Here is an 11,590-nt window from a genome sequence, read left to right on the forward strand (position 1 = left end):
TTTTTTTTTAATCATGGTTCAGCATCACACTGGGCCCTGTAAGGACGTCAACATGACACCACATCATCATGGCTCAGAGCCCACAACAGCCTGAAAACATATAGCCTCATTGTAGTAATTGTTCATATTAAAACATGTCTCATCTGTATAGGCCTCAGTTTCATCAGGCTGTGTAAATATCCAGAAAAGCCTCCTGATCTCAGATTACAGTCCATCTTCAATCCAGTCAGCCACTGGGGAGCGCGAGCGGTGCTGCAGCTGGGTTAGCAAACTGTCACTCACTGTGCGACTGCATATTATTACTCATTGACTAAGAGACGGAGGAGAATATTGAAAGCTAACATCCTGTCAATTCAATAAAGACTCAGCAAACAACTGTACATGAAGTTTGGGCGTGGAAAGTGTAGAGAAGATCTCAGAAAGGTGAGATGAATACTTATGAATGCTCAAAGTAAGAAGATAAAAATAACCTGAATTGACCAGCTGCTGAGTTGTATCCTTCGTATACTTATATGTGTAACTGTAATTGTCCATTTCTTCTTTTTCATTTGCAAATCATGGATAGATGTGTCTTCTATTTCAGCACAGCTTACACTAAAAACCAACTGTTGAGATGATATTCCGAACACACTGCGTAACCATATACAGTATAGGCTACACAGAGTGTAGACTGTATATGAAGATGGACGATATGACAGCTCCCTAAAAGTGAAGCCAAAACATCTTGATCACCCCCTGGTGGCTGGCTGCAGCATTGGTCATAAATCCCGCCCCCTCCATGTTAGCGGATGGGACATGAGCCAAACTAAAAAGTCAAATTACACGTCAAATACATTTTTCCCAACGACTGTTTCTGTCATTCTAGGTAGTTCGTATCACGCTGATGTATGTTCAAGTGTTAACTTTTCTGATATGTTTGGTTTTAATTATTTATTTGATGCTGTAAAAAGGGAATGTGAAGTTATGATTGACAGCTGCTCTGAGTGAAGTAGTCACAGCTGGAGGCTCAGGAATTGTACAAGATAGGAGATGTTTAACTTTCCATAACTGTCACGTTATGTGTAATAGCTAGGGATGAGTTATGATTTTAGATTTTTTTAAATAGTCGTTATTTATAAAAAAAACTGAATAATTTATGCGACTATTGGTCCCATCTTAAAAAATATATATTTCCCTTGTATTAACTGTTGCAGGCGCTTGTGTTGAGCCACCGATTATGGTGAATTATGTCCTTGGAGTTTGCTGTGGAGAGGGATGTCTGGAATATATACAACATATATTAGCCTGCTGCCCCCGCGACCCGGCCCCAGATAAGCGGATGAGAATGGATGGATGGAGGGAGGGCTGGAGAATATACAATATAATATATTTTGCTCACATTACTGCAGTTTTTAACGATGGCGTCTATGGTGCGATGAGGTTGATCCAACCTTGCAAAGAGAAGCGATGTGGTTCCTTGACATTGGGGTTCTATAGACATGTAGCCTTGGTCTTCTATACGATATATGGCTGCTGACATACTTTACATTACTAATAACTTAATCTCTAATACTCAGTATACATCACATGTAATGATCAGAAGTTATCAGTCAACAATCAATTACAACAGAACACAGACACACACATATATCTGAACACACACACATTTCAAGGGAGATGAGATTACTGCATCCTGTACACTACACAGCTCCTGTACCTGGAAAAACAGCTCTGGTCGCAGTCATTTATAGCATGGAATAAATCACGGAGCCCAACAGACAAGCATGTTTCCCACTGATTGAGTACTCACAGAGTAAGTGGAGTCTGCTCGCTCTTTCCCTCCGCAGCCAAGACACAATCAGCCCTTTGGCCAGCTAAAAGAGAGAGAGAGACAACAGAGAGAGAGGAAATATTGAGAGTCCTTGTAGTAATAATCTAAAGACATGAGGATTGAAACGGTCAGAGTTTAGTTAGTCTGTAGGAGGAAGGGCACAATCTTCAAGACACAGCAGGTTTTAGACGGCTCCTTCAACATAACATTACGTCACAGGATGGACATAACAAATATGGCTCTCACTGATGAAAATGCAGATTGATGTTTGGCAACAAATATTTAAATATGCAGAAATAATCTTCAGATAAACAGCGCCGCAGATACACGGATAAATGTTTTGTTTTTTTAACAGGATAGGTTTATGATTATATTCCATTAAAATGATGATTTTCCTGCTGGCAACAGTGCTGTTAAACCAACAATTCATCCTCCAACCAAACAAACTGTTTGTCCATGGGCTCATTCAATCAGCATTAAGAGATCAAACAGTCACTTCTCCTCTTTAAACACACACTGCTGTGACAGAAAACTTTCAATACGTCATATTTACAGCTTGATCAATCAGTTTTTTCTGAATAATCCTCAAGGTCTGAAAACTGAAGCCAATGCGGAGGTGCCTTAAACTTGCATTCTTTCTAACAGCCAGTAGGAGGCGACTCCTCTGGTTGCAAAAAGAAGTCAATGAGAAAATTACCCTACTTCTTACTTGATTCATTTCCTCATTAAAGGGCCAATATGTAATATATTTACTGTAATAAATCATAAAATGATCATGATATGTCATCAGAGATTAAAGAAACTTCTCCGACCACAATGCTACAGCCAGTGTGTTCTCCTTTGAAATTTCCATTCCCGTCTGGAACGTCTGTTTTTGTTTTGGTCGGTGTGATCCCGTCCACTGCCCATTACGACACTCCGTTGCCACATATGAAACAAATCGGCACGCAAACACAGCGTTCTGCAGTCATGGAAACAAGCAAACGAACTGGATCAACAGAGATAACATTAACTTTAGATTCTACCCGACCTGAAAAGCCTCGGCACATCTCGCTGTGCTTCGTGTGCAGCTGGGTTATCAAGGCAGTGAGTGTTGGAGACACACAGCGGGTGAAGTGATTCAGACTACTGCATGTCTAGAAGGTAACTCTCAAATTTGCGCTAAATTCTGTCTCTATCACACCGAAGGAGCGGACAGGCCACGGCTCCAATGTTTTGAATTTGGACTGCTGTTACCCATTTTAAACTCTAGCTGTCAGTGCTACATATTGCTCCTTTAAACATTGTAGACGTTTATGGTCTCAATCGATAGTTTCAAGTCTTCTTCAATACAATACATATTAATTTAGAAAATTATGGTTCCATTTAGAGTCAAATCGACCATAAAGCAGGGGATGTTTTAGGGCGTGGCTACTTTGTGATTGTCAGGTCGCTACCACGGTGTTGTCCAGTTCGGGTGTTATCCGTGTTTTCCTCTTAGAACTTTAAACCTTTCACAGAAAACCAAACATGGCAACAAGATGACGAAAAACCAAGATGGTGACAGCCAAAAACCAAGATGGTGACAGCCAAAAACCAAGATGGTGACAGCCAAAAACCAAGATGGTGACAGCCAAAAACCAAGATGGTGACAGCCAAAAACCAAGATGGTGACAGCCAAAAACCAAGATGGTGACAGCCAAAAATGCCGAACTCGAGGCTTCAAAACCGTAGTCCACAAACCAATGGGTGACGTTACGGTGACTTTGTTCACTTCTTATATACAGTCTATGTAAGCAACTCCCACAAAATATCTCAACAAACTGACGCTAAAATAGCTCACAACTGGCCACATAACATGATTCAGAAAGTAGCTACGCTACTCAAATGCTAACTAGGGAATGTGGTTAAAGTAATTCAGTGATGCTACTCCTCAACACGGGTATGGATTATTCACCATATTCATAATCGTAGAAACACAGTCGTAACTAGCTTACCTAGACAGTTACAGGCCAGTATTGCAACTTCAAACTCTGAAAACCATTTAAAATCAATAAGCAGGGGCACTATAGGCTTCATAATGAGTCCTAGCTCCTCATTCAGCACCCTACCTTTTCACTGGGCTTTATTGTGTCAGCAGCTGTGACCCATTTCAGGGGCTGCCTCCTTCGAAGAATGAGGACTACAAAGGTGTAGCCTTCATATGACTGAAGGCTTCTGTGCTGAGCAGCTGCACCTCCTCCCACAAATGAGACAGTCCATACAGCGGATAAACCATAACATTATAGAGGACACGTACTGTAGCAAACATTAGTCCCACTTTTCTGAATACGAAAGTGCGCTTCCACAAGAGATTACATTTATTAGGAGAAAAGAGTCAGACATCACAAACACGCACTTGCAGACACACAAAAACTAATCATAATGACCTGAATGTCTGCGCTGGCACCAGAGGCCATTTACTCAGTGTAATTTGGTTTCCAGCAAGACAGACTCCAGCAGAGCTATCACAAAAAGACTGATTGATTCTGCAGGTGGATAGAGCCCTGCTTGCACTGGCCATAATAATAAAAAAAAACACTCTATATTCACTAGATTGCACTGTAAACATCGGAAGAGAAAATGTGTCTTTTCCTTGAGAAAAGCAAATGGAAAAACATTTTTACACCACGGAGTATTCTATTGGAAAAATAGGTAACAGGTCCTCGGTATTATGCAAGCAAACATAGAACCTTGCTATAAACAGCTTCCTTTGGGAACGTGTTTGGGGAGAGTTGAAACATTGCAAGGCTTGAAATAGCAGATTTTTGCATTATCAAATTGAATTATGAAAAGTCAAGCCAATGCGGAAGTTCCTTAAACTTGCATGTAGAAGTCTATGAGAGAATGAGCCTACTTCTCTCTTGATTTATTACCTCAGTAAACATTGTAAACATGAGTTTATGGTCTCAATCGCTAATTTCAAGTCTTCTTCAATACAGCATGATGTTCATTTGGAAAAATTATGCTCCCATTTAGAGTCAAATAGACGATGAAGCAGGGTATGCTTTAGGGCGTGGCTACCTTGTGATTGATAGGTCGCTACCATGGCGTTGTCCGGTTTGGGAGGTGTCTGTGTTTTCATCTTAGAACTGCGATTCACTGCAGGGTTGTGCGGCGGTCACTTTGATGACTGCACGACAATTAATGTCTTTTGTTCCCACATGGCTGGGTTGTACAGCTCTGGATCGCTGGTTACACGTTTGCCCCCCCGCAGTGTGACGTCAGGTTGCATTTTGCGAACTTGAGACTTCAAAACCGTAGTCTACAAACCAATGGGTGACGTCATGTTCACTTCTTATATACAGTCTATGATCACAAGGTGATTACTCTGGATATATTATGCACACTGTGTGCATGTTGCACTGAAAGTTATAATAGTCCTAAAGGGCTGACAGAGAGGTCTGATTACTGAGAGTAGCCAGGACATTGTTATAGGAAAGACACATTGTTGTAGGATTTTTTCAAATGTAATTTTTCCGTTCTGTAAGGAGCACAAACTAAATTCCAGTCACCTCTATGGAATTGCTGTAGAGACAGACTTTCAGAGGTGGACATGTTGAACCCTATAAAACCAAAAAATCTCCAGGCTACACCAGGGGTAAATGAATGCTGGCTTATTCAAAATAAAGTGGATCATGACCAAACCTGAGGGTATATTGTTTGTCTAAAAAGAAACATTTCACCCATACAGTAGGTTTCTGTCAATAAATGACACCACAGCCTATAGCCTTCAAGAATATGCTGCACTTCCTTCAAAACAGTCTAATAGGATCTTTTCAGGGTGTTGGGAAAAGTCCTGTGCCATCAAACTGGAGGTATGACATCAATGTTGCTTGGGGTGCAGTGCCTGAATGCAACCTTTTTCTAACAAAAAGTGGATAAAAGGTTCTGTATGCTGCATGCTACAGTACCTTCTGATTCTGTATTAAATCAGTGAAACAAGGTCAACAATAACTGGCTTCAACATCATTTATGAAAGCTCATTCACATCGACACAGACTGTAGGCTAACACCTGCCTGTGTCGATGAGACACCGAGGTCGATTAATTTATTTCTGTGATGGGCAGGGGAGGCTTGTTAGTTGTTACAATGTGGGAAAGAGATGTATAGGCCCTTTCATTACTTTTCATCTCTGCAGTTACAATTTTCTCTTCCTCCTCTGTGCCCGTCTCCAAGTGAAAATCATTAAAAGTCAGCGGTGGCCATCTCCAACATCTTTGAAGTGTTCAGCCCTACATCCTACGGTCAGTCCAAACTTTCCTGCCACATTTTCAGACTCGACCTCCTGTCGCCACAGAACAGGCATACTGAATAGAAAAATATATGTCAAATATTTCCCTTCACAGAAACTGAAACTCACAGTAGTATCCTTCTTATCCTGGTTTTTATTATATTTGGAATATGATGACGAAGTAACCTGGCTATTCAGCTCGCTGACTCTAACATTATTCAGGTTTCTAAAGCCTCATTTACACTATACACGGATAAAAAACATATTTTATGGTTTAATACACATTTATATTGGACACAGGTTCTCTGCCAGATCGCAAATCTTACCACAAAAGGTTGTGGTAATGCATCTGAAGCAGCTGGTAATGACTAAAAAAACACCAGAAGAAGAGTTACCTTTTTTGTTTTTCTGTCTAGAAGGTGAGTCCTCAAGAAGACATGTGATCTGAAACCTGGTATAATGCTTAAATGCTACACTATCTAAGTTTCTTTCACAATAACCAAGCTAGCATTGAGTTATCAAAACCAGGATAAAAAAAAGACCATAAAATGACCAAGATACTAGTGTGGATGTAAACATTGGAAGCAGTTTGACAAGAAAAAATGGCAACACTGGAACAAACACAGTATATGAGGAAAAGTTTACCTTGCTTTGTTTTAGATTTTAACCCTGTAGTATTTTTTCTGAAGGGTTTAGGCATCTCAGTTGGGCGTCTTAACACTGTCATTGTTTGTATAGTCATTGGTCTTATTAGTTGTATTGTTTGGGAACCAGTTTAAGGTTTTGAGTGCTCTTGACGAATATGACTTTTAAACTTTTGCATGCTGTTCATTTAAAAAGGGATCAATAACATTAATTACCCTTCATATGGTTAGAGACAGTCTTGTCTTTTGGAACTCTTTGGCTACCATATGGACACAGCACAAGGTCTTCATCTCAGCACTTGAAAAGCATTACGGTCAGTTAGCAGTCTATACCAGACTACAACTCATAAAAGTACAACTCAATACATTAACTACAGATATTGCAAAATGGATCAAAACCAACAGAACTGACCCTGCTCTAAACCCCACCCCCCATTGCTACTCCATCAAGTTGTCAGAGCTACCATGGAGCCACTAACTGCACCCCCTGAATAAATATGATCAAAAACTAAGTTTTGGAAAAACTAAAACGCAATTTCAGAAAGAGGCAGACGGAAAGGTCTACAATATGTGTTTGAAGGATATACCAGGATGTCAGCTGATTCACCAGCAATCTGGTTAAAATAATAAAGATAGAAGCTAAAGCCTACAGATGAGTGAAAGTGAACCACTACATCACCTGGCGATCGAGACAGAAGACTATGAAATTAATGAACAGCAATGTTGCTGTAAAGCCGGATAGGTCTTTATTCACGGTTACAATCATTAAAGTGCAAAAGCAGCATGTGTATACATGCGGTATATCTTCAGTAGCTGGCATAGCATAGTGCTTATAGTTAATGATGTCCTAACGTACTCTGCTAATGTTAGGTCCACAGGTATTTACATAGAAACATAACATTTTAGAGACGTTTATCTCCTTCTAACCTCTCTGGATAATGAGTGTCACTATTATGGTTAACCACGACTAACTGGAAATCCACAAAACTAGTCGAAAAATTAAGAAAATATGAATCGGACGCACGAGAGTCTATAGAACACAGACGGATAGCTGTCGGACTCCGGTTGGAGCTGGCTGGTGCTACGCTATGATTGGCCAGTCTACGTTTGAGGGGCGGGATTTAGCGAAGGGTCAAATGAGTCTCATGTTTTGAGTCCCTAGATTTTGGTAGTGTTGCCAATGTATGCCATTCTGCACACATTTACACATCAATAGTTTTTTCATGTAAAGACAGAATGCAATTACATATCTAGGAAATCTTCCATCTACAAAAACAATCATCATCTCACTGTCCTTGAACACAACATTATGGAGATTCAACTTATAGTCTATTCAGAAAATACATTTGTAAACACGGTGTGTCTGGTCGGACTGGTAGGAAAAAGAGTCTCTGAGGAAGTAATGCACTTTATGACTCTGGCAGCAACAACAGGGGCTTGTTTTGTATTGAAAGACCTGAGTAGTTTACATGTACAACAGGCCACCGTGGCTGTCCAGACAAAGAATACAGAGACTCTGATCTCATGAACGGCAAACCCAAGGAACAAGCAGCAATACATGAATAAATTCATAAATAAGTGATAAATCAAGGACAAGTCACATTACTTTTTCAATGTCTCAAGTGAAAACTATATTACATATTTTAGTTTTTGTGTCTGAAAGCCGAGGGTTACCATCCTACAAGGCAATATTATTGTGATTTAGCACAACTTCAGAATATGAATCACGATGCATTACTCTGTCATCGTTCGTCTACGTCCTTCCTCGTGTCCAGCAGGTGATTATTACTGTATGTGAAGCTGTGCTGTTGGAGATTGTTTCTCTACAAGGGCTACTGATATATTACTCATATTTTGGAGAGTAAGATGAAAATCTCAATAACTAGACGATTGTTATTGCCATCGGTGTAATTTTGTCAAAATCATCCTGAAATAGTATCAGATCTGTTCCAGGTTTTTCTCCATCTCTGCACGCACTGAACATTTATTTCAACCCCTTTCTCTCCATGCTCAGGTATCACGGAGCCTGTTGGAAACCCCACTAAGTGCCCACAGCAAGAGTCACATTACAGCAGCTGTACAGATTATGAATGATAGAGAAAGTCTTTTCACATTCATTAAAGTGCCACAAATGAATAATTCATGGTTTCAAATTTCAGGCCTCCAAATATTCAACAGTGTTGCGTCAGGCCTTTCCTCTCCAATTGATTGCTTCCAGTACAAGTGATGTATTTGCTGCTCAGGTTGGGATCTGTATCCCAGTCAATGGAAAGAACCAGAAAAGCCCCATAAAGTCTCTGAAAATGATGACAATTGAAATATAAAAGCACATAAAGTCAGTCACTTCATTCATGAATAGGATGTTTGTTTTTATGTAATACACTGTACATGTAGGTTTTTGTCGCTACTTGCTGAAGCTATGTTTTAAAGATATGATTCAGTATCTACGCTATTTGTTGTCAATCATAATAAGAGTGTTGTTACAAATATGCATCTTTATATAAATATTCTACTCAAAGGGAAGATTGCTTAAAGGAAGAAACCACCCACAAGAAACCATGGCAGTTAGTTTGTATCTGGAGCCGCCTGTGAGAGACAGTAACATTGTTATCCTCATAATTCGCCCTCTGGCCTGCAGATATGTGACATATGAACCCCGCTCGCATAAACTGCATAAACACCAACCTCCCTGAGGGGGTTGTGTATTCATATTTTGATTTTATTATCTATTGTAGGAATAAATCACCAGTTTAGGGAGGTAATGCAGATTTGGTAAATGCATGTAGTAAACTTATACTGTTCTGTTATGTAACGTGTAATTGATAAAGGGCATTTTCTACCTTCGACAGTTTTCTCCTTTGTTTCTCAGAGCACCTTGTCACAACCCCAGAGACTAGGTGTGAGCTGGATGCATTCTGCATTTTGGGTGTATCTTTTCTTCATTACATGCTCTCTATCACAGTGAATGAAACAAAATAAAGAGAATAGAACAGTCCCATATTCAGTAATGAAACAAGAGAGATGTTCCCACTCTCTGTTCCACGGTTACACTGGAGAATATACTTGGACTGGGACGATACACCTATTTCCTGATTCGATACTATCACGAAACTTGGGTGCCGATTCGATATGTATTGCGCTTTTTAAGTATTGTGATTCGATATTAAGATTTATTGCGATGTTTGTTAACTTTTTTTAACACTAGACCACGGGAAAAAGTTTAATCATACAATTCTAGGGACTTTTACTTTGAAAAATATCCAAATTAATACTGTAAAAATATTTGATTTTCAGCATGTATGTAGTCAGAGATGTTCTGAAGTCAAATATATCAGTCAATGTCAGGCATTATTTATTCGATTTTTTCCAGCAACCCAAAAATTAAGAAATGAAGACATTTCCTTCACAAATTAGTGGTATTTTCTTTTTAATTTATAAAGAACATGTAATGTTTTATACTTCTGTTTAATAAAATCCAATCAGTCTTATTTCTATATATATATTTTGTATATACTAGTATATAGTATACAGTATATACAGTTCCCTTTGTTAACACCTTATTTTGAAAACCGGACGTAGTCACACGTGTATACTTCCGCTAACTTTGCTAAGGTGGTCTCTAGCTCTCCCGTCAGCTCCGTTGTCTTTATCCATCCATGGTCAGCTCCATCGGACCGTTTGAATGTATTTAACATAAATGTCAGTATATGGGTGCTCTACAGTCGTAGCTTCAGCCCGGAATACGGAAGGAATATGATGTCACGTTACCCGGACTACAACAATAAAAGCGGTAACTTCCCTCTACCTCCGCAGAGACTCAAATGAAGCAAATATATTGATTTTGGCATTCAAAAATAAATTTCAAAATCGTAAAAACAAAAATCGCAATACATAAGAATTGTTTTTTTCCCACGCCTAGAATATACTTAATTAAAGCATGTCATCTACACCATACATACGTATCTACGTTGGGACTCCTGTTAACCTGTGTGTCGAGCACACACCCAGCTTTATATTCATCAGGTGGCCAGAAGCTCTTCTCCACATGAATGATAATGTTTCTCCATTACTGCTGGATGTGTGATTAAGTAACTGTTTGCTAACACGCTGCCCATACCAACTTCATGAGGTGATAATGTGATGATGTTCTGATTTACGATTGTTCTGCTGCCCCCAAGAAACCTAAAAAAATAAAGAAATGCAGCTTTAATATTATGCCATATTGTGGTGAATTATTGTAAGACTTCTTGTCTAAACAGGAGGCTTTTCAGCAGTCGTCTGTCACACGCACGTCACACGAAACAGATGCACTTCTATTTTAATCAACGCAGCTGTCAACACAGGCTGCGTAACAGCTTGCGCAATATGCATGAAAATGCCCCCCAAAGTGTATTTTTATGCTGTAAGTCTATTTTCTTCCGTTTTACACTCATAACTATAGTGTGTGTGTGTGTGTGTGTGTGTGTGTGTGTGTGTGTGTGTGTGTGTGTGTGTGTGGGGCTCTGAGCGCTGCCAAATGCAGGTGACCAACACTCAATACTGTGCCTGAATGCAGCCTGTGTAGAGACAGATGGAGCACTGAAGCTGCTGCTCTGCTAACATGCAGCTTTCACTACGCAGCCTGTGTAGACATTGTGCTCAGAGTCAGATCAAAAGTAACTCCAAACATGTTTTGTCAATTTCCCGCATTTGTGTAAGACAGGTTGGGAGAGCAGTGAACGCCTGATCATCTAAAAATGTTTACGCTAGCTCTGGATATGGACCATAGTGGTCTGGGACCTACGATCATAAGCCAGGAGGGAATAATCACGTTTTTCATGTGACCTTTATTATTACCAGAAAGACAGGAAATTCACATTGAAGTATGTTGAGTAATAATTAAAA

The 11,590-nt window shown here is 39.7% G+C and overlaps 1 protein-coding gene across 2 annotated transcripts in view; it reads right to left on the bottom strand.

Annotated features, from left to right (window-relative positions):
- Nucleotides 1–1,855, bottom strand: part of cntn6 (contactin 6) — a 59,299-nt gene extending 57,444 nt beyond the window's left edge. For both annotated transcript variants that reach the window (XM_074646001.1, XM_074645827.1), the window contains exon 1: nt 1,790–1,855. The gene's annotated coding sequence lies outside the window, so the exon portion shown is untranslated. The remainder of the gene's footprint in view (nt 1–1,789) is intronic.
- Nucleotides 1,856–11,590: the final 9,735 nt, after the last annotated feature.

The sequence above is a fragment of the Sebastes fasciatus genome, chromosome 1 (genome assembly GCF_043250625.1).
Source record: "Sebastes fasciatus isolate fSebFas1 chromosome 1, fSebFas1.pri, whole genome shotgun sequence".
NCBI lineage: Eukaryota > Metazoa > Chordata > Actinopteri > Perciformes > Sebastidae > Sebastes > Sebastes fasciatus.